Genomic DNA, 25,136 nt, shown 5'->3' with positions numbered 1-25,136 from the left:
CAGCATTTCCTAATCTCTCCTCTCTCTCCCTCTCTCTCTGATTCTGCTCCCATTGTCATGTCTCCTTCTCTAACTCTGACCCTTGTGCCTCCTTCTTTCCCTTAAGAGGACCTAGTGATTACTCAGGCCTACCCAAATAATCTGGGGTAATCTCCCTATCTCGAGACCCTTAACTGATATCTGCAAAGTATCTGTTGCCAGGTAAGCAACATATTCATGGGTTCTGGGGATTAGGACATGGACATCTTGGGGGGAGCAGGAGGGGGGGGTGTTGTTATTCTATCACAGTGACCTAAATATTTGATGGCCTCACATTTCAAAGAGCAAGCAAGACAGTATCTTTAAAGCTCATATCATGGCAAGTTGCACAGAAATTTTTACATACACCCTCCTACAATTTTTAAAGAGATAGTCACTTAGCAACTCTCCAGCCTCACTTTTGGCACATGTGGATGGAAACTGTAGTCTCAGTTTGGGTTTGTGGAGACGTATTTTGCCACTTTACCCAGTTTCAGTTCATCCTTCTAGTATTCCAGTTTGTCCTTTTTGTAGAATTCGGACCGCTATCACTAGTCAATTATCAATATGGTAATTTCTTTCAGCTGTACCTCCCACTAACTCTAGGAATAAAAGACACAGGTTCTCAGCCAAGAACCAACCAGCACAGAGTTCTGGAGCCTCTCATCACACCTCTCTTGCGCCCTTCCCTCAGGCACTATACACATCCTGTTTGCAGGTTTTAACACAAATGACAATCTCATGAGAAATTTCCTCCCTCGGCTCTGTGCTTCGATAAACGTCACTGTCTTCCTTCTTCTCGTACCGAAAGTATCTCCTTCCCGGACCTACAACTCCCCCGTCCGCTATCCCCAGTGAACGTCAGCCCTTAAACATTTAAACTTCATCAGCACAGGCCCATCATGACAGCATAACATCCTTGTCCTGCTGGAAACTACTCAGCATCCAGAGGACCATCTTTATGCTGATAACACTAAAATATAAAATAATGCCAACAGCTGGTGCTACAAATGGCTTTTAAAAACGATGTTCATTCACTAAAATTCCTCTTGCTACTTTTGACATGAAACACGCAGTCTCTAATTATTCTGATCAAGACGGTGAAATACAAAAACAAACTTTAATTGTGTTTAACAGATATTTAATCAGGACTCACTGAACTACAGATTAAAGCTGAAATTCATAAACCATAATTACCCGATTGTCGCAATCTTTTGGTCCACATTCTCCTTCCGTCTGGGCGTCTGGCACCTTGCCCCGAATTCCTTTTACTGTCTTCTCAGCTTCGTTACTGTTCATGTTTTCCAGCAGAGATTTAGCACAGATTACAAAATATCTGTTCTTGGCAACTTTCTTCATTAGCTTTTTTCCCCCTTGCAAAAAAGTTTATTTTTTTTTCTTCCTACCAGAGTAGCTGGAACAGGCATACGTTTAGGGTGCTTTGGTGACACAAACTAATTATATAGTTACCAGGAGATAATACAGTTGCAATAACTAGAGTTACTATAGTTATCCTGTAGGTATCATGCCATGTCTCCAGTATGCCACGCAGTGTGTCCCAGTCATCATGTAATTACCTCATGTCACTACTGCATTGTTTTATGGAAAATGCTTATCTCACTCTAACAAAACCTTTTCCAGCACATTTGGGAAAGAAAAAAGGAGGTGGAATTCTTCGTTCTCATTTCCAGTTCTGTTCATCCCCAGTAAGATGTTGTCATGTGAATTTAAGAGAAACACCTGTCCTTTCCTGAAAATTTGCTTTTACAAGGAGTAAATGGAGCAATTCTGTTTTCTTTTGCTTCAATCCACCCAGGTGAGAGAAGTGATTATCAACAATACATACATTTTCTCTCTCCCTTTTTTTTTTAAAGCAAAGAAACAAACAAAAAAACACCAAAAAAAGAAAAAGAAACCCTAACCCCACCCTATTTACTTAGGATTCATTTAGTCTGGCACTTCACTCCTCCCCCTCACCCCCCCCCCCATTCTTCCTTTTCAAATCTCAGTCACATTTGTTTTTTTCCTAGAATTATGGTGTAAATCATTCTTAACAAGCTAGCTTGAAACTTGTCTCACTCAGTAGAAACACATAACACCACTGTAATTGAAACACGGAACTGCAAGCTTGAGGCTCTCTTATTTTTTTGGACCCCTCTTCAGAAGGACACGCCGAGTTTCCCTCGCAGTGCTATAACCTCTGTGTCACACAGTTAGGATACATCACAGACCAAGGCAAGAAGATAAAGAGAAGGCACTAGCAAAAGAAGAGGTGGGTGGCTCCTTTATTCCCCCCAGTTGGGCAGATAACCATATGAAGCAAAGACTGTAGTTACTACTTATTTATCTCAAGCTGATGGCTTGAAGTCTGACCTCACTAAGGCCTCTAGATATGACATTTCCCCTGAGAGCTGCAGCTTAAAACAGGATGGTGTGGCTTACTTTGCAGCACAGATGAAAACTGCTTCCAATTCTGCTTTTTATTAGTCACCTCCCAATCGGACGGCTGCCCATTCAATTGTACACTTAACTCAAGTTGGGGTAAAAATTACCCCCGGATTTAGAAGGGCTAGAAAAATTGCTATCCCATCCTAGAGCATTGTTCTTCAATCACACAGTTCCTCTAAATACAGTTGACAGCCTTTGAGATGCAAAATGCATCACTTTAATGTGGTAGAGGTCCCCTTCACTGCATTGCCAAATCTATTTAGCAGAATCTTCTTGGAATAATCTGTCCCTAGACCTGAGGATGTGCAGTGATTTTAAGCATTTTAAGCTAACGATAATGGTTAGTGCTGAGAACAGATGTACCTGGCTGTGATGTGATCTATTCCAGTAGGCTTTTATGAGCTGTTCATTCCTATTGACTTAGCATTTTATGTCTGTGCTTTTGCCTGGTGTGATGGCTGCATAGGGGTGTCATGTGTGTATTTTCCTGATGTGTGATGGCTGCACAGGGGGCTCTGTGTATTTTCTCAGTGCAATGGCTACACAGGGTGTTGTGTGTGTGTTTGCCTGGAGTTACAGCTGCACGTGTTATTGTGTGACTCTTCCCCCCATTTGATGCCTGCTTGCAGGGTCCTATGTGTATCTTTTTCCTAGTGCGATGGTTGCACTCGTTGCTCTGCTAATGATGGACATTTCTAGCAATTATCTATCTACAGGGTCCTAGGGAAAGAAATGCAGTAAAATCAATAAACAGTGCCAGACAGGCCCTTGTAAACATGAAATGACACCCCTGCAATAATGCCTTTTCCTCCCATAGCATGTTAAAATCCAAGTGCTGGTGCCTTATTGGCATTGGGATAAAATTTCTATGGTCTCTCCGTCTCTTTCGTATATTGCAGTCGTTTGGGGGTATTTGAGATTACTGCTGGTCGGGGGGCTTTTACACATGAATCTATCTAATGACACTTTTCAGTACATTGTCCTGCGCGTCACCTCTTATACTCCACCTGACTTGCCCTGAAATAATAGCTCATATTCTAAAAGTGAATATGCCTTTCATGTATTCCTGCAGTCTCACCGAGCCCTCCCCAGCCACCCCATACATCACACACACACACACACACACACACACACACACACACACACACACACACACACACCAACCCCTCCCTTGCCTCTCTCTAGCCTGTATCCCTCCGGTGTGCACCAAATGGAACTGACAAAGGGAAGAACCAATGAGGTTAAAGTCTTTTGAAACCCCTGGAATACAGATGAGCTGGGAGGCATCTGGAAACAAAACCAGACACTTGAAATCAAAGAGACAAGTAAATTACTATCCTAATCTAGGAAGAATAACTAAAGGTGTCAGTGGGGTTCCATTGATAGCACTTGGCCCTAGGCCAGAATGCCAAGGGTTCAAACTCCACACCAGCGTTGGGCTCAGGCCCAAGACTTGCCACTGCAGGGCGCGGCAGCACGTGCAGCCGTGTTAAAGGTACCAGCAGGCCGTGGAGAGGTGAAGTCCAAGTCCTTCAGCCCGTTTGTCATACCCCAGATGGATGTAGAGATCACCTGAGCTCCCTCTCCAGGGCCTTTCTCAAAAGGACAGGCTGGGAAGGGGCTCCTGCTCGTTAGCAGCATTTGCTAATATCAGTATTTTGTACCATTAGTGAAATGTCCCTTTTCGGAGGAGGCTGCTTGACGAATTAAAGTATGTGCAAGAAAACCCAACTGCGCCTTCTTCCCCCACTGAAAAACCTGATGTCTGTCCTAAAGAGTCTTTCGTCAATGCAGAGAGCTAAGTTTGGAAACCTAAAACCACGTGTCTAAATGAAAGGAAATGTTTTCATTGGAACAGCTTACATGTCTGGTACACTTGCATAAAAACTATTGCATAGCATTTTGGAGCTAAAATTGCTATAAAATGCTTAATACAGTAAGAATAATTATGAGATTTTGCACGCACAGCTGGGATACAACTGAAGTCTCAGCAACAGATTCAATGGAGCATGGGAAAATCATTTATAAAAATTCCTGGTATGCCAGTTTAACTCACCATCAACAGCCCATCAACACTTCCTCCACTCTTTAGGTAGATGGGGGAAGATATTTACCTACCAAATGCTTTATTTCTTCTTTCATGGGTGTCATTCATACTTGATTCAAGGAATTCTTGTTATTATTTGATAATAGCAATATAAATTGTCACAGGACACGAATGACCTCAACATGAAGTTTCTCCATTGAATGCAAGAGTTACAAATACATGCGTTTGTAAGAGTTACAAATAATGAACCAAAAACCAAAATTATTAAGTCTACCGGCAGTACCCTTCCCCTTTTTTACTTCCTCTTTTTTCCTATTCCTTCATCTCCTCTTATCTCCTTTGTCCTTCTCAAAGATTCAAATCCTTCAGTTACTTCCTGGGTACTCTGGACCACCCCCACCCCTGGGTAATACCCCAAAGGCAGGACGGAATCTTCCTTCACTTTCTCCTCACTCAAATTCTAAGTTTTTTCCTCTCCATTCCTTTTAGCTCCAGCTAATAATCACTTGAAAAGGAGCTGAAATAATTTGGATGTGCTGTTAATGGTTAATAATAATTCAGTATAGATGATTTCTTAAAATTGAATTTTAAGAGTCAACAAAAGAATCTCTTTACTGTGGCCTTTTATGGAAAAATACCATATTTTGGTGAGATGACTCTAATCAGAGGTATTGCTGGATCTTCCATTGCATTACCTTGGTCAAAGGAAGAGAAGCCACTGAGACTATATGGGAACTCCCGAGGGGACAGTCTGGGGACATAACAGCAACATGGTACAATAGCAAATGCATTGGACCAGAATCAGGAGACCGAAGTCCGAGTATCAATAAACTTCATCACCAAGTGTTTCGGCAAGTCCTTCAGTTCCTTCAACTGAGAAATCAGGCCGTTGGATTAGAAAATCTCTGTGGTCTGTTCTGGCTTTGACATGAAGGTCAAGTCATGGCTCTGTAACTGAAGGTCAATGGCTCTTCTGGTTTAGCTGCTTCCTCCAGTTAGGAATTAGAGGCTCTGAATAAAAATGGCTGCTACTCCACATGCAGCCATCCGTCCTAAAGGGGTGTTGATGCCCGTGACTAAGTTGAAGCTCTCTGCCTACTACCTGCACACACTACTGCAGAGCTGGCTCCTTTATGCTGTGTAAATATTTTCTCAGCATTTTGTTTCTGCTCATTTCCTTAATTCAACAAACATCTAATGAGCACTTTCTATATATGAAACATAGAGCTAGGTATTGAAGATAGGGTTGAACAAGATACTGTCTCTGCTGCCTAAGAAGCACAAATGAATCTACTATTCTCATTGATTTTATGTCCCCTTCACTTCTATTCCTAAACACGTAGACTCCAAAAACTATAAAAGTAGTATAGAAAAAATAAGAGGAATTAAACTTATCTAATCTATGCCCAATCCAAAGTACTATTTATCTTCAACAAAAGAATATAATAATTTGTATTAGAAAATTATGGCCATTCAAGTATGCACTTCAGTAGTACAAAGGGTATCTCTCAACATGTATTTTGAGGTCACTCATTTACATTAAGGACAACAATTTGGGCATTTATAGAAGGTTATAAAGGTGAAACAATCCCTTCTGTAGAAATCCTGATAAAATTCTAGGATAAAATCTGTGACTCCTGTCTATAGCTTCTGGGAAAGTGAGAACACAGAATATTTTTGTTTAGTCTTATTTTTTTTTCCCTCTGAGGATTTTGGGTTCTTATCCCTCTATACTTTCTTTCCTGCATTAATAACCATAATAATAACTGCCATTTATTGAGTACATAGTAAATTCCAGGCACTTCAAATACATTATTGCATGTTAGGAAAACGACTCTGCAATGTAGATATTATTACCCTCACTTTGTAGATGTGAAACCTAAGGCTCAGAGAGGTGAAATAATTTGTCAATTATTACAGACAATACAGACAGTGTGCAGAGTTGGGATATAAGCTCAGGGCTGTCTTTGTGCCACATAGCTCCATAACATTTCATGGTTCTGCTCAATGTAGCTATTTAAAAAACAAGTAATCTTGTTTGAATGCTTTGTTAGCAAACAAGGAAAACACACTTCATAATCTTTCTTTACAGTCATTCACTGCATTACATATAGTGCATTGAACACAGGAGACAGTTAAGATTTTTCTCAGTGGACCTGGCTGCCTTTTCATATTTATTTGGACTGAGATGAATAATTATATTTGGGGCTCTCCAAGTCAAAGAATGCACTATTTCCTATTTGAATAAGTATTTGCTATTAATTGATCAGACATGGATAAAGTGTGTTATTACAACTATATTTGTAGGTATGATTTACGTTGCTCTACTGCGTATTACTCTGTGCTGTTTTTCATTTTCTTGCACTATGGACTTTTTGTTTTGTTTTTATGAATTTAGTCACAGTTGGTTGTGTTTTGAAGTTTGTAAAAATGTAATACTAAGAAAATTTTAAAAAGAAAAAGAAAATATTTTCAAAATGATGTCAAAATCAAATCTACCCCTCACTAATTTGATTTGTAGGAAATGGAGAACAAAATATTGTAAGCAGAATGCTTTTAAATACATCCTAATTACTTCAATGTGCAAATGCATTGACTAAACTGAAGCATGCATTTAACACTTTGCACTTCAATTGTGCTTATTCATCTAAGTTCTATAGATAGCAATCCCATGACAAAACAGGAGATGCACTGCACAATAGCCAGTCATTCTCCAGTTACTGGGGCCAAACTATTGTTCTCAAGTTCAAGCTTACTTCTCAAGTCAGCTCATTAATGCAGATCATTAGTCAAAATAATACAAAGTAACAGATAATTTACTGTAGCTACTCAAGTTTTCCCAACTGACCCTGTCTTCCCTATTCTTTTGTTCTCAGTGAGGTAGGGCAAGTGGATGGGGGCAGCAAAGCCATAGATTATTGACAGGGCAAGTCCTGGGGAATGATGCTTGGGGCTGCAGGTGGTCTGAGGCCAGGGTTCCCTAGGGCTTGGTCTGGAACCAGCTATACCAGAATGACCTGAGGAGCCTATGAAAAAGACATAGTTCAAGGTCTCATCGCAAAGCAAATACACCAAATTGAGTATCTTGAGGTGAAACTCAAAAGATCTACATTTTAAATGAGCTTCCCAAATAACTCTTATGCTACTGAAGCCTGAAAAGCACTGGTTTATACACTCAGGCTCTAATTCTATGCCCACTGAGAGCCCGGCAGGTGTGCCTGCACCCTCTGTCCCAGTTGTCAAGATGCCTGCGCAAATACAGGCAGCTTTCCTAGGAGGCATTGATTCTAGTAATAATAGCCCCAGGGTTTAGCCAGGCATGATGCTGTTTTATATGCAAGATTTCACCCAATCCCCACAGCAAGGACTATGAGATAAGTATTATTACTATTCCCATCTTTCAGATGAGGAAATTGAGATTCAGAGAGATTTAGTAACTTGTGGGTGTCACACTAATCACTGCAAGAGCTCTTAAGAACTACATTACTTTAACTCTTAGCCTTGCAGGAAAATATGTTCCTGAAAGATGTTTACTCCCAAAGATGTTCATGACATGATGATAGCATCATTTTAAAGGAACTTGCCTAAATGCTAATAAAATTGGTCATGTAATAATGCATAGGGCGTGAGTGTTTGTATCCAAGGAGCTACTTACCTCAGATTATTTTTATAGATACTAAAATAATCTAAACTGTTAACCTTTTATGAGTTCATTTAACAATCATGTATTGTACTTTGCCATACCTGAGAATAATAATGACAAATAGCACACAGCCTCTGCCTTCACTGGACCTACAGTTTCCAAAAAAAGATATGAGCTTGTGTACAAATGGTTCTGGGTTAACTTCTAGTCAGTGGAGGCCTGAGCTGGAGGAAGAGTGTTCATTCTGGCAGAAGAAGAAAAAGAGGGTGCGGTCTGGAAATTTTTAGTTACTCCAGCTCTTTGCCATTGGCTAGTGTAAGGAATTTAGACTTTTAAAGAAGATTACATTTTTATTTATACCGTTTTGTTAGAAAAGAGGCAGACTAAGTCACTTGTATATTTTGAACCGGTAAAACTTTATCTGGTTCCTTCTTTCTGGCATCCAACTGGGTTTCTTTTTTGGCTAAATTCTGGGTACAGAGCCAAGTAAGTTGTTATGTTTATTCATTCCTACAAGCAGCAGCCGAGGTTCTATTCTGTAGATGGGTGCCTGATAAATTCCATCAGCAGCAGTTCGTTCCACCCAATAAAAGTGACTCTATAGTGACATATCGGCTGGGTCCTTTACTTCCTTTTCATCTGTTTCAATTATTCAAAATTCTATTATTAGATTATGAAATTTTTACACAATGAGAAATTTTGAAGTTAAAAACAATGGAAAACATAAAGAGTGATTTAGATTTCTTCCCTTGTAATAATCTCATATATATGTAAATGTGGTTTGAGCATACTGATGTCAGAACTTCCTGATGGACGAAAGAAAATAGGTTCTGGAATGTCAAAGTGCAGGCGGATAACCTAAGGCAAATGTACAAGGGTCCAAAAAAGAAAAAGAGACACTCTGAGAAACACTGGGCAATAGGAACAATATATGATTCAGAAAACATATATTGTATCGTGTTTGATATGACACCTAAAATCAGTGTCTCAGATATTTCATAAGCTTAATAAACAGCAAAAAAGCAAAACATTTGAATTCCTTTAAGACGTGACAAATAGTAGACATGTATTCTTTTCTTAAGGTGAATTATTGTCAAATTTGGAATTATTTAGATTTTTTTGCTGTTTGCTCAAAATTTTTATTTTATTAACATCAGAGTATTCTTAGAACATTTAGAAAGTTTGAGAAAAAGAAATAAATAAAAGATCATTTAGTTCTATTATACAGAGGTAACTACTGTTCACATTTTAATGTTTTTCCTTTGATGGTAGCCAAATATTTTCATTTTTCTAATTTGTGATCATGTTAGGTATACAAGTTACTCTTGGATCAGATTATTTTTAGTTACATCACTTCATGAGCATTTCCCAGTAAAAATTCTTTAATATAGCTTTAATAACCATATAATTAATAATTATTATATGCAATGATATATATGGGTGTTTGATAATTTGCTTAATAATTTTTCTTATTAAATGTTTAAGATTGTTTTTCTCTTCTTTCACTTTTATAAATGACATTGCGATGAAAATCTTAGTATATAAATCTTTGTCTGAGTTCTGTTTCCTATAGAAAGATATTTAGAAGTAAAATTACTGGACCTAAGGATACATTTTAAAGAAAGGTTCTTGATAATACCATGCCATATTGCTTTGCAGAATTTTATGTCAATATATACTCTCGCTATCCCTATTACATGGGTGCAAATTTTACTGTACACTCAGCAGAATTGAGAATTATTATTTTTATAAATCATGTCTTTGAGTGCTAATAAGTTAAAATACTTTTTTAATGTGTTTACTAGACATTTGTATTTTATCTTTCATGATTTTTCTTTTTATAATCTTTTAGACATTCTTTTTGAACAAATATATATCTCAGTATCTTTATATCATTTACTTCAACTTCATCTCTGATGTTATCCCTATACTGTGGACTCTTCTTATCTCATCCTGAACCATGGTATCATGTCTACCTGGTCTGTATTCCAGATTTCTTCCATTCTGATCCACTGTGTAGACTGCTGTCTAACAGTATTTTTGAAAATACTGTTTTTATCATGTCAGTCCTAGTAAAAACCCTACAGTAATTTCCAGTTATTTATCTGTTGGCTAAATTCAACTGCCTTATTCAAGAGAAAATTAATCCCATTCTTGGGTATTTCCTTATGAATTATGTTGAATAACTTAAGTTATTGATACATGGAACCTACGTGCAGTTAAGTTTATATATGTATATACATATATATAAATTTATATGTGTGTGTATATATAGACACACACATATAAACATATATATATATAGAGAGAGATAGACACAGTGACAAATAATAGACATACATATTAGAAGGAGCTTTATAAAGCATCAAGCCCAACTCTTTACATTTAAATTGAAGAAACTGACTCAGAGTCAGTAATTACCCAAGGATATAGAGCCAGTTAAATGACAGAACTAGGATTAGAAACTAAGTCTGTTCATTCCAAGTTCAGTGCCTTTTAAATAGAGAATAATAACAATCATTTTTACAATTTAAAGAATAGAAACAGCTAGGAAGACAGTTTAATTTCAATCTGTTCTTATGTATAAACGATTGTTAAAATCATGCCACATAGAAGGTTTGAGTGTTCTTATAAACACAAATAATTTGTACTTCTCATAAATCGATCAAATGTGTCATTAAAATTTCCATAAAATTTGCACATCAGCAAATGACCTCGTTTATACTAGTTTGCTTTTGTCTTGCTAATCTACATTGTTTTCATAATCTGATTTACTACAATAGAAGCATCGTATTTTTTACTCTAGCACGTTGCAGATCTTCTTTAAGTTTCTTGATAATATCTAATGGTATTCAATGAAAATTCAATTTTCCTAGCAACGTCTATAAAGAATTTCCTTTGACTATAATTGGGAATTTTAAGAATTACTCTTAAAAAGTAAAACAATAAGAACTACTTCAAAATGCCTCTATTTAAGTAGTAAACAACATAAAGTATTCTGGAACAACATGAGCTATTAAAATTGAATATGATACAACGATTGCTATTTAATCACTATTTCATATTCAAGAATCGCACAGTATTTGTCGAATAAAAGCTTAACAATAGTCACTGATGTGAACGCGGGCATTGCCAAATATATTTATTATTTGTAGGGGTAAGGTAGGTTAGAAGGGGCAAATGTGGAAATAGCTATGAAAGTGACTAACTTGCATAAGGGCTCATTGATTATAAAAGGTCGATTCACAAAGCATGTGTTTGCTTAATAAAAGTATTGACAGAAAGAGTATACATTAAATCATATGGCTGTTCCACAGTTTATAAAACCTAAGTTTTAAATGAATAGGTGGGGCATCCAGCAGTAGGGGGAGACTCTAAAGAGATCTCAGCTGTGTTTTCTTTCTCTGTGCACACAAAACAGGTCCATTCATTTCATGCTCAGCAAATATTTACTGACCACCTACTCTGTGCTAGAAGCTCTCTATTACCCAAGTAAATGATCCAGCTTTTTGTGATTATGATTTTTATGATATAGCTGTATCATAAAAATGAGTAATATCCTATACATGATATAATGTATTATAACAAAAGGTAAATTGGGTAGGAAGAGAGGAATGAAGAAGCAGTAGCCTAAATTTCTCATTTCGTACAGCATACTATTTCATTAATGATGATAACGAAAGAAAATAGGCCTACATATTTTTTAAAAAAGTAACAGCAATCATTACTAGAAGAAAAAACTATGCTTTAAAACTTCCAAATTGGTAGACTGATAGCAAACAAAATAGTCATATATTAAAGAGCGAGAGAGAGAGAGAGAGAGAGAGAGAGAGAGAGAGAGAGAGAGAAGGAGAGAGAACCAAGGATGCATAAAAACACAGAAAATATTAAGTGACATTTCTGAGATAGGAATAGATATATTTTTTACAACAATAAATATTAGATAATGTATTAAAAATAAACATCATAATATAGATTCAAAAAAAGCCACAAAATCTCAACAGGACAGTACTTTAAGAGCACTAGTTTTGATAGTGGAGAAAACTAAGTTCAAATCTTACTTTTGTCATTTACTAGTTATAACCTCTTTCCTAAGGGGGAATTTATTTAGCCTACTTTCCTCAATTTCCCAGTTTATATATTGGAGAAAAATAACTGACTATGGAGAGGATTGAATAAAATAATATCTATAAAGTTTAGTGCCTAGCACAACTAAACATTACATAATAATATTATTTATAATATTTGATTTGAAACGGTGCATCTAAATAACAGAGAGGTAAAAAACCAAAGAAGTGTTGTCCAAGATATACTGTTAACTATAAAAATCGATACAGTACAAAATGAGAAAGCCCAAGGGGCAGAGTGGGACTTAAAAAGGTGATCATTTCTACAAAGAAACTAAAAGCAGCAAAGGGGGTGGAAGCCGTCAGCCTGCTGAAATCTGGATCCAAAAGCACGCAGAGGGGGCTGGAAATCTATGGGGTTGTCAGAAAAGTCATGACGTATTTTTTCTGTTTTCCTTGCTAAAATGCGTCATTACTTTTCCGACAACCCAATAGCTCTTTGGAGTAACGGGGCCAAAAAGGGTTGACAGGAAATGGTGGACCTGAGCCTAGCTCACTACGTCAGCATGAGGCTGCTAAAAATTTGTCTAACTGCTTCTTGGGGCAATAGCTCCTATACAGTTGCAGGTAGTGAGATTTGGAAGGTTAAAAAGAAGCTTCATGATCTTAAAGAGAAGAAGCTGAAAGCTACCGTTATAAGATTTGGATTGGGACTAGGAACCCAGGAATCCAGATGGAAGCAAAACCATTAGTCAGGAATGTATGAACAAATAATAATAATAAAAAAAGATACAAAGAAAACCAAGAGACAAGACAAAAAAGCCTATGACCAGCATTAACCTGCAAAACAAAATTCTAAAACAGCAAGAAATCTAATGTTAAGTAAAACAACCAACACACTTATCACTGGAGCATTCACTCGAGATGAATTAGATTTTATAGAATTGCCTGACAATGACCTCAACATGAGAATGTTTATGATGGTCAGAGATAAATAAAAGAATCATACCTGTAAAAGAACAAGAAATTATTAAATAAAACAGATGGCAATAAGACTAGGTGAATAAAGAACCAATCATAAATCTAAAAAATGAAAAATATGTTCATGGACATAATGCAATAGATGGGATAACTTAAGACTGGGCAACTTCAAGGAGAGGATTAAGTGAGTTAGAAAGTAATATTAAGAAATTCACTCAAAAAATCACAGAAAATAAATTTTTAGAAAATGAAAGAGCAGTTGAGATATGATAAATTGACTAGAAAACACCAATATACATCTATAAGAACCCTAAAAGAAAATAAAAATTAATGACAAAGAAACAATATGGAAGAAGATAATAATTGAGAATTTTCCAGAATTAGAGTCCTGAGATTAGAAAGTATGCTGTGAGTTCATAACTGATAATTCAAAATAAATACACATCTAGACACATTTCAGAAAGGCATCAAGGATATAAAAAAACTCTTAAAAGTTACCAGAGGAAAAAGGCAGACTACCTACAAAGAGATGAAAAATAGACCAATAGCAGATTTCTTCTTATGTAATGATAATTAAGTCTAAGATATAATTGAATATTATCTTCAAATGCTGAGCAAAAATATCCAGATAAATTATTTCAGATTAAAAATAAAATAAATCTGTTTTTAGATACACACACAAAAAAGTGTACTACCCAGGCCCCTCCCAAAGAATTACTAAAAGTTGTAATTCGACAAGAAGAAAGGAAGCCATAAAATCCAAGAATAATGGAAGGCAGAGTAATAACTAAAACGTATGAGTAAATATAATTGAGCACCGACTACAAAAATCAATAATAACCACTTTTGTATATGTTTAAAACAAACAGGTAAAACTAAAACTTTAGTCAACAATTACATAACAAGATTGATACTTAGTAAGTAGATAAAATATTCTAGGCATCTTTTTTAACATTAAGGAGAAAGCCAGAAATTCTAAACAGTAGATTTTTTTTAAAAGCAGAATATGTAGTTAGCTATACATATAAATATTATAGCATGAGCACTAAAGAAATACATAAGCCACCTATATATTTCAAGCTCAGCAGTAAAATCCATGTGCCAGGTCACAAGAATTATTTCAAAATTTGTTTTCAATTAACATCATATAAAACAGATTTTCTCACTATAGGGCTGTTAAATTCAGAATCAGCAATAGAAATAGAGCAAATATATGCTTAGAAAGTAAAAACACACACTTCCAAATAACTCAAGGAGTAAAAATGAATCAAACCAGACATTACAAAATATTTAAAACTGTACAAAACTACCCATCAAAATATGTTATGCAGCTAATGAGAAACTGGAAGGAGAATTTAGAGATAAAATTAACTTTAAAAAATAATAAAGAGAATCGAAATTAAGTGAGTACTAATTCAACTCAAGAATCTAGAAAAAGAAAAAAAGGTCTAAACCATTAGAAAGTAGAATAAAGAAAATAATGATGAAAGCAGAAAGGAATGATATAGAATACAGAGACACAACAAAGTAGATAAGCAAAATCAAAAGCCAGTTTTTGAAAACAGCAAATAAAACAGAATTATGTTGAACAACTAGTGAAAGAAAAGGCTCAATAAATAGTATTAGGAATAAGAGGGGGACATAATTAAAGATAAATTGAAAAATCATAACGCGATTATGAACAACTTTATGCAAATAAATTTGAAAGCGTATATTAACTGTTAATGTACATTTCTTTAAAAAAGCAACTTCCCAACGTTGACTTAAGAAGAGATAGAACACTTTAATAAATCAATAACAATGGGAGAAATTGAACTGATAATCAAAAGTCCACCCTACACCCTCTTTACTGATAGGAAATACCATGTCCAGATGATTTTAGAGGCAAGTTTAACCAATCTTTAGAATAGGTAATCCCTATAATATAAAACTGCTTCAGAAATAGAAAAATAAATAAATAAATAAATAAATAAATAAATAAATAAATAAATAAATACTGCTCAACTTATTTTATGAAGCTAGTATTACCATGAACCAAAACTCTAAAATAACTATAAGAAAGAAAAATTAAAGACTAATATCCACATGCAAACACACTACATAAAATCAGCAAATTAAACTCAACAGATTAAAAAACATACCAGGACCATATACAATTTTTTCCAGGAATGTAAGACATGTTTAATATCAGGAAATGTACTAATATCATATAAAATATTAACATATTAATGGGAAATTCTATCATATTATTGATGCAGAAAATGCATTAGATAAAATTCAGCTAGTATTTCTGATTATTTGATTAGCAAACTATAAATAGATGTGGGAACTTCCTTATCACAGTAATTTTGACTTACCAACATCCTAAGCAAATATCACATTTCCAAAACAGTTCTATTAAAGTAAGAAACAGAACAGATATTCCTAATATCACTGTTTCTAGCCAACACTGTATTCAGGTCTTCGTAATGCAATATGAAAGGAAAAAGAAACTGAGCACTTAAGAACTGAAATTTAAGAGAAAAGCTGTCATTATTTACTGATGGCATATATGTTTATGCAGAAAACCTAAGAGAATTTCCAGTTTAGCCATTAGAACTAACAAGAGAGTTCAGCACAGTTGCTGCCTATCCACCAATAATACCAATAAACAATGAAATAATAAGAAATTCTATACATAATAGCACAAAATTCTGTTATAGGAAAAGAAATCTAACAAAAGAGGTTCAAATAAGACCTTTATGGTGAAAACTGTAAAACACTATTAAGAAACATGAAGGAAAATATGATCAAGTAGAGGAATATAGTCTGTTAATGGGCAGAAAGACACAATGTTATAAAAAATGTCAATTCTCCCCCCAGACTATTCTCTAAAGTTAATGTAATTACAAATAAAATTTAGCAGGGCTTTTGCCAAATTTGACTAATGCTACAATTCATATTGAATAGCAAAAAGCCAAGAGGAGACGAGAGCTTCAAATAAAACAATGTAGAGAGATTTACCTTACCAAACAACAAGAGTATTATAAAGCGATGGTAATTAAGGCATTATGGCGTTAGCATAAGAATAGAGAAACAGTCCACTGGATGAAATAAAGATCCTAAAAACAGATTTGATGTAGGCGAAAGATGGCATTACAAATTAGTGGTAAGGATGACTAATATGTTAAATGGTGCTGGAATAATAAGGTTATCCACATGGAAAAAGAATAAAATAGGGTGCATGTAAGATACCGTATACAAAAGCAATGCCAAGAAGATTAGAGCTCTAAAAAAGCCAAACTTTAAAACTGCTAAAACAAAATACAGGAAGGTTTCATAATGACCTTGTCATATGGAAGGATTTCTTAAACAACACAAAAGCACAAATCATAAAGGAAAATATCAATAAACTTAACAGCACTAAAATTAGAAGCTTTTAAAAATAAATGCTAGTACAGACACAGTTAAAAGAGAAACTACAAATTGGGAAGAAATATTTGCAATCTGTATTGCCCAAAGGATGGGAATTCAGGATATTACAACAATAAAAACCAAAGCCAAAGCCATCTGAACTAACAACAATAGCAATACACATAACCCAATAGAAAGATAGGCAAATATACAAATAGGAAACACACATGAGGAAATCCCAATGGTTTATAAGTGAAAAAAAATATATATGGCATATTACTTAATACCCATCAGACTGACAAAAATTAAAAAAGTCTGGCCATTCTAAATGTAAAGCATATGGAGAAGCTCGCATAGATTGTTCACAAGAATGTAAATTTGTACTACCACTTGTGAGAGAAATTTTACAGTCCCTAGTAAAGTTGAAAATGCATTATTTCTTAGAGGTTAGCAATTTCTTCGCTGTGTTTAAACTTGTATAAAAATGTTAACTACAGTATTGGTTGTGATTGGGAAACACTGGAAATAATCTCTAACAATGAGAAGTGCAATGAATAAATTTTAGTGATGCATACAGTAGGATGAATATTATATAAGCCATATACGGCTTATGTAAAATTAATTCATGATGATAGAGGCCAGAATAGTTTTGCTTTTTTCCAACGTTTTGTTAAAGTTTTGAGAATATCATCTGCAAGGGGCAACAAGGGACTCTTCCCAGGCATGATGAATGTTTTGTGTCTTGGATTGGATGTTGTCACCTGGATGCATATTTACATAAAAGCTCATCAAGCTATACACTTAATTTGTGTACTTCACTGTATATGACTTATAATGAAAAAAATAAAAGATAAAACCAGTTTCAGAAATAAATATTCCTAATTAAGGTTGGATTAACCTGGGCGCTGAATTCTTGTCTGTTCACATTGTTCTTTATACTTTTATATGCTTTTAATAGTTTACATTAAAAGAATTGGTAAGACAAAGGCTACTGCTTTTCCTAACTAGAATTAATCAAGGTAAATGAAAGCACTACTGTCATCTTCTCTTCACTGTCCCCATGTTCCAGGAATCACAGTAAATACTTCATAGCCAAACATACTTACAAAACGATTGTATTGCTGAATCAAAAGCAAAACTTTCTATTCATGTCTTGACTACGTGTAGAATCTAGGCTTTCTTAAGCGAGTGACCAGCAGCATATATTGTTGATAAGATACTACCAGCGCACAAAGAACATCCAGCCATTTAGATTTTTCATCTGATGAAGTGGGGAAAGCATTGCCAAGGACTTCTCTAATGTGAATCAACAGGTGGTCTGGCATCAATATGGCTATTTGTTCATGGGTTTCACCTCTGGTTTCATAAAGGAAAAAGAGACGGTACCTTTTCAATGCAGTATTTCAAGTCGACCATATGGAAAGCAAGGTTTTATTCCAGCCAGCCAATTCTCTTTCTCTCAAAACGTGGAGGAAAAGTGCCAGTCACTGCTTCTCTCGCCACCAGCCACTGTACAGATGTTTGGAAAACGCAAAAACGAAGAAATGAAACAAAAAGAAAAACCTCAAAAATAAGTTTTGCATAAATGAAAAATAAAGTATATAATTATCATAGCTGCGAAAAGGTAAATGCATTTTTTATCCTCTTGTGTTAAACTAAAGAGCCAAAACAAACAAAAACATCGATGTTTTGACTTAATCAGTGTTTTGTTGAAACTGACAATTACAGGGACACACTGAAACATGGCTAAAAGTGGGAATAAAAAACAGATTTCTTTTAATCTAATAAAAGATCTTTTATCTCCAAGAATGTTAGACTATGACCTATTTACATGAATACTTTTTAAAGGAACAGACTCACTTAAAAATACATGTTTTCAGGTGCCTAAAATGGGAATGGAGCATTTCTTTGAAGTCACGTAAGAGAAAACAATTAACTGAAATTATAACTGTTCCTAGCATGACTCACATATCATACAGCTTAGGAAGAAATGTCTCCAAACTGTTCAAATGTACATCTCTAGGTTGGCTTACCCAGTACATAGCCCCAGTTATCCAAAAAGCAAATACAGTATCAGATTTAAGCACATCAATGTAAATTATTCAAGTAAGACTGTCTTTGTTTTAAAGAAAGTTTAAAAACTTTTAATGTAATTTATGAGAAAGTATTGCTTGGATTGAAAGTTGGGCCTTTGATTTAGGCCCAGCTCTGCCACAAGCCTGTTGGATATCTTTGTTCATGTTATTAAACATCTTTAGGTCTCAGTACCCACATCGCTGAAGTACGAGTGTGACGCAAAGTCACAGCCCTGTCATGAAGCTCCTTTCTAGCCCTAAAATTCTGTAAGTCTCATGAAAGTATTCCAACATAAGGATTTTTCTTTTCTTTCTTCCTTTCTTGTATTCTTAAAATAAATAGACAAATAATCAAATAAGTAAATATATATTAAAAACACAAACACATACACTAATCAGCTATCCCCTAAATGGGGAGAGAGAACATTTTTTTTGTTGCTGCCATTATCTATTCCCTAATGTGTATTTAAAAAGAGAGTTCCCATAAAAAAGATTTTTATTTTTTTCCTGAATCAAAAATAGCATATCATTTCTTTGCCATTTAAGTTCTATTAAGAAAGAAAACACAAAATCATTACAGAAATCCTATTAGGGACTTTCAAAAGAAACAAAAAGTCACTAAAACTCCATTTAAAATTAAAACCGTTTGTTTTCATGTTTTCTTTTACAGAACATGTAAGTGCCACCTCACCTCAAACTACTTTCACTTCCTTTTCCAGGGACAATGCACTTAACTGTGTAAAACACAGGACCCTCTTCTCACACCCTTCCCACCTGTCTTCAGAGGTAACAAAGCTGAGGTATAGATTACAGCATGAGATATTTGGGATGGGAGTAGAACAATTCATCTGGGAGACAGAAGGTGGTCAATTTGCCAAATATAAAAGAAAGTTAAGCTCCATCGCTACTTTGGCAAGAAATTTGGGTTCTCATGGCTGAACAATGATAATCATTTTTACACAAGACTTTAAAAAATGAAAGCACCTGGGGCACCAGCCAGAAAATGTCTGAGAATGCAAGCGTTTCACGTCAATATTTAAACCAGATAAGACACTATCAATGCACCCTTAACGAGGGGTCTAAAAAGAATACAGGGCACCTGACACCTTGTTGAATAAGAGAAGCTCAGCTTTATGAAAAGGCCAAAGTCTTAGGGCAAATGCTCCATTGTTCCAAGTGCTGATATACCTATGGCACCGGCAGAGGCAAAATACCCCAGCAGCAGGCAAGGCTCCTGTTACAGGCTCCAGCTCGGCTCCGTAGGCTGATAAGCCTGAGACCCACTGGACTGCACACACTGGGGACACCACAGGTGGAGTCCCCCAGGGGAGGAAGGCTCCTCACACAGAAAGGCAAGCTTCAGAAGCTGCCCAGTGGATGAGCACTCCCCTGCTGGCAGCCGAGGTTGCAGATGGACTGGTGGAGTCTTGGAGCTCTCAGAGGTTCCTGTGAGGAGGCTAATGGCCACACCTCGCTTTTCAGGGGATAAGAGCATGGTTCTGATTAGGCTTAGACGGTTCCAGATGTTATGCTGAATGAGGAGGAGGCAAGGAGAGGCTACTGATAGGAGGGACTCCAAGAACTGGCAAAAACTATATGTACAGCTGGTATACGATTTTCATTAAGTTTTCTAGCTATTAACATTTTATAAAGTATATGCAGGCCTGTGTGTGGCACATGTGTTGGAGGGTAGAGGGAGTGCGGGTGAAAATGAATTGCTGTGCAGCTCCCTTTATCTCAGCAAGAGGAATCCTTGGGACAGTTCAATGTGTTGGCAATATTTACATTTTACTAGAAAATCCCACCCATAACCCTGATGGAATTGCCTGGTGTGTCCACTACCCCACTGCACCTAAACCCTAGACAGGTGGTCCTTACTCATCCGTACAGGCCCAGGGCCACAGTACTGCTATCTCCCTCGAGCCTTGCTCTGTTAGGGTTCCTCTGTATAATAAGATGAAGGTCAAAATGGCAGCCTGCTAAAAGCAGCAGTATTTCAGTTGCAGGAATAACTTGCTTGTCATCGACTTGTTAATGCAATAGTCAAACATTTCTTTGACATGTACAGTATCAGCTAACTTCAGCAGATAAAGGGTCTAGGACAGGAAGATGCTGCAGACGCTTTAGCTCAGAGGAAGGCTTAGCAGAGCCAAAACGTCAGCAGGGTCTGTTTGTTCCCTGCTTTCCATCGGGCTCTGTGAAAGAAATGTTAGATTCCTGCAATGACAAGTTTGTGACAGGCAAGTCATTTGTGCAACTGGTGCGCTCCTGTTTTTATCTGTTTACCATTCAGACTTGTGAATGCCATTTCAAGCACTTACAGGATTTCTGGCTCCCATTAAGGGGAAATGGTTCCTCCATGTTTAGAATTTTCTGCCTCAAAGAGAATTACTAAGCAATTATTTATCCCTGTGGTCACAGTGTCACACAAAAGCACTCTTGAGTTGTTTAGTTGGACTCTGAATCATGAAATGGAGTCCTAGGGACAGGATAGCTTGCAGCATCAGAAATTTCTCATCTAGTTTATTGGAATGACTACAAAGCAAGCCTGTGAGAGTCAATAAAATTGTGGCCAGCTTAAAATACCTTGCTCTTTTGCTCCGGGATCATATATCAAGGCCATATGCTTCAAGGCACATAATCTCACTTGTAATAAGTAGATCCTGAGAAGCCACGGCCTGACTATGTCATAGACACCGACATGTAATCTCACATATGAGAATTTTGGTGACAAGGACTGCTCCAACTGTGGGAATTTACATGGCCTTCTCTCTGTATTCTGTGGGTAACCAGAGGGCCAGTCCAAATCCTGGAAGCATTTCATGTGTAAGAAATAATATCATAATGTAAAATGGACCCCTGGGATCATCCCTCTCTAGGGTGACGTTTTCATAGTAAATGGAGACCCTGGAAGGTTTTGAACCAAGAATCCAAGATTGTCTCATTGGGTTCTGCATCCAAGACCACTGAGTGACTCTTGGTGAGTCATTTTAACCTCTTGGGAGGGGGGTACAAAAATAATAATACTGATTCCTTGTTCACCTGACACGAATGGCCTCAGGGTCAAAGCTCTAAAAGATGAACAGTACATTCAGAATTCAAGAACAAGAATAGTATTTCCTAAAAGTCATGTGTCCTATGTATGATTTAAAATTTCTGTCTATTTCTGGACTGAATTTATGAATAATTCTAGCTATCCCTCCGGAAGAACGTGGAAGCATGAGGTTTGGAAGCAGAGAGATCGACACCCACAGCATCTTGGGGAAAAGGCAAAGCTGGACCAGAGGGTGAAACGCCACGGACCAGACAGATAGTAACGACGTGAGGTGAGGCAGAGCGGGGTGTGGGTGACAGAGAATGTGACAGAAATGGGTAAGAGTCCTTGCTGAACAAAAATGTTATTGTTAATAATCACTTGCCAGGCACTACATGTCTTATACAATTTACATGTGTGATATAATCTTTACATAAGCTCTGTGGTATATGTAGTACCAATTTTTTTTCACATGTTGGAACTAAAACATAGAATTGACAACTTTACCATGAATCTATAAGATGCAGAGATTTGAAATGAGTTTTCCCTTACTCCAAAGCCCTTACACTCTTAAATCACTGAAGAACTAAAGTCATTTACAGCCTTCAGAAGACTCTTTTCTTGCGTTTGCAGGAAAACATATGAATCTGTAAATGCAGATATTCAAGAATTTGATATACAAGGGCCAGTGAGAATGTTCTGGTTCTAGCTGTGTCGCCATCCTTGTGAGGCCTCTGGGAAAGCTGAGCATCATCACAATGTCATTCCTTTCGCCCCAGCCTGACCTAGTCCCACTTTAATACACTGGGAGAAGGTGAGAGTGATTTTAACCTAATCACGTATCTCTGTGCTGTGAATGCAGGGTGTTTGGCTGCCTCTCCCTGTGTCCATGCCAACTCCTTTCTCTCTCTTCATCTGTACAGCCTTTAGTTCACCCTACTCACTGCTCCCATGTTACCTCCAGGGAGCCTCCCTTTGTCACTTGTCTGCTGTTTTTTTAGGTGGGGGAAGGGGCGGACATCTTTCTCACCATGACAAGGATTACTGAAACAGTCTAAACTTCAAACTTTGCACAGAATGCATCCTTTGTTCAATCTTCTGCTTTGTTTCTCTTTAATGATAGCTTTGCCACAGGTCCCATTCGTATGTAACTCAGAGCTATGCAAATCAAACCAGTGAGCAAGACTCGGCAGCAACTCTATCTTAAAATGAATATGTGTCCAAGAGGTGGAAACCAGAGTGAGGCATGTCTTCTGAATATTATGTGTCTAATGGTGGCTTTCCTGACATGAGTGGCAAAGAAAGCCCAGGGGGATCTGCAGCAACATTTCCTCATCTCTTTTTAGTGTGTGTTCACAAGTAGATCACAAGAGGTTGTAGTTCACGCAACTGTTTTTTTTTTCTTCATGGTATTTCTACTTTTTTTTTTTAACTTGCAGGGGTTTCCCCAAGCACAGGATTCTTACATAAAGACTACTCAAAAAGACACCACGCATGATGTAGCACCATTAGATCCTGGGGTGATGGGCAGAGGACTTAAATAAACTGTGGTCTGAGTCTTGACCTGGTGTCTGGGTTTGCTTGCGGTGGCACCTCGGCCTCTGCTGCGCCCCGCCAGGGCCATGGGGCTCTCAACCCCACAGGAAACCCACTCCCACTTTAGGACCCTCTATTTGTACCAAACATCCTTCCTTATACTGAACCTTAACCTTTCTTTCTAAAATTCCCCCCATGGCTTCTAATTCTTTCTCACCCCATCCTCAACCCTGAGAGCTTCAGGGAATTAATAGTTGAGTGGCTCATTTAATGACACCCCTTGTGCATATCATACACCAACAAGTGGGTTTAGACTGTCCTGCTTTGTCCATCTGCCCACACACCACATGAGTTAAAATGCCACTGTACCCTCCGACGTCCCTGGCAGAAATGAATGTCAGTCTACCTAGTTTTTCACTTCCCTTTGGATGTAGATAACGTGCGTGGCAAAGCATTCTTAATCTCTTTGATTTTCTGTCCTATTCTGTGGAAAATCTTGCTAGACAACCTGAGGCAGACTTGACTGCCATAGTGATTTCCAGGGTGGCCATATAATTTGTTCTCTAAACAGGGACATTTTTGAGGGTGAAAGGACTGTATGAATAATTATACTCAGACCACTCAGGTATAAACCGGAAATGCCCCAGGCACATCTATACAGTACCTTGCACATATCTTTACTCCGATACCTAGCTCACTGCACTGCAGTGAACGACCTCCACGTGCCTCTCCCACCAGTCTGTGAGCACTCTTTAGTGATGGACGCTTGAATCCCTTGTACCTCTGTTCCTAGAAGAGTACAGGGCAAGTCGAAAGAGCTAGGCAGCTTTTTTTCTTAATTGAGGGACTCTTTTTCCCTAAAACCGCTCTGTGGAAGCCTCCCCTTACTTTATAACAAATACCAGCAACACATATTGGCTTCATATGTTTGGAGATGAATCAAAAATACTTCACTTAGTGCCACAGGAAGGGAATGGTTTAAGTTAAATGGTAATGGGCCTGACTTTGAATATTGACACCAACAGAGAGTACAATGTGATAACTTGTCCACTAAAATCTACTGCACCTTTGTACAGAACACTGAACAATATGCTCTAATCTCTTTGTTCACAAATAAATTTTTTCAGCAGCTGTACCCACAACTCCAAGTTTGTAGTAAATCAATTAACAGGAAATGATTTTAGCATAGTGTGATGGTGACATATGTGATCACTAAAATATTGGGGACCCTTCTATTGCATTCACCTTGGCCAAGCGCATTTAGAAGTCCTGGTGGCTTGCAACAGTTTTTGCTTCTAAATAACAATGGCTTTATGAAAGAGAGAGAAGGACCTCTTGGAAAATGTGAACCACCTTGAGAAGACATTCCTTCCCTTCTCCCTGACCCATGTGGACCATTCCGGAAAGATAGGAGTGCATCCTGTTTAAGCTAAACAGCTTCACAGAAGAAAAACAAACTTCCCTTTCAGTATTTGGAAGCCACACTATCAAAACTATACCTCATTATCAAACCTAAAGATTTTTCTGTTGCTGTACAAGCATATTTCATCACTATGGGGCCTCAGTGAATAAAAGAAAGACTGATTTTTTTTTTACTTCCCATAACTTGCTTAAAAAGTGGTATTAACTCACTATCCCAACCTTCTCTTTATTAAGATAAAAAAATGTCAATGTCTTTAACTTTTTCTTAAGAAACTTTTTCTCAAAATGTTAAATTTAAATTTTATTGGGAGGGGTTTTGTAACTTTCTCTCCAAGATGTTCATATTCAATTTAGTTGAATTCAGAACAAGTATTATTAAGTGTCTGATCTACGCTCAGAGGAAATAGGAGAAATATCTATATTCTGTATGCTTCTTATACCTTCTACTACTACAGATATTTTTAAATTTCAG

General features: G+C 36.9%; 1 protein-coding gene across 12 annotated transcripts in view; it reads right to left on the bottom strand.

The window, feature by feature from the left end:
• Window positions 1-25,136, bottom strand: part of ZBTB20 (zinc finger and BTB domain containing 20) — a 769,723-nt gene that overhangs the window by 208,979 nt on the left and 535,608 nt on the right. For all 12 annotated transcript variants that reach the window (XM_019652231.1, XM_019652234.1, XM_019652232.1 and 9 more), the window contains one exon: window positions 17,984-18,106. The gene's annotated coding sequence lies outside the window, so the exon portion shown is untranslated. The remainder of the gene's footprint in view (window positions 1-17,983; window positions 18,107-25,136) is intronic.

Source organism: Hipposideros armiger, unplaced genomic scaffold (assembly GCF_001890085.2).
Source record: "Hipposideros armiger isolate ML-2016 unplaced genomic scaffold, ASM189008v1 scaffold_176, whole genome shotgun sequence".
NCBI lineage: Eukaryota > Metazoa > Chordata > Mammalia > Chiroptera > Hipposideridae > Hipposideros > Hipposideros armiger.
This window is presented reverse-complemented; position numbering and strand designations above follow the sequence as displayed.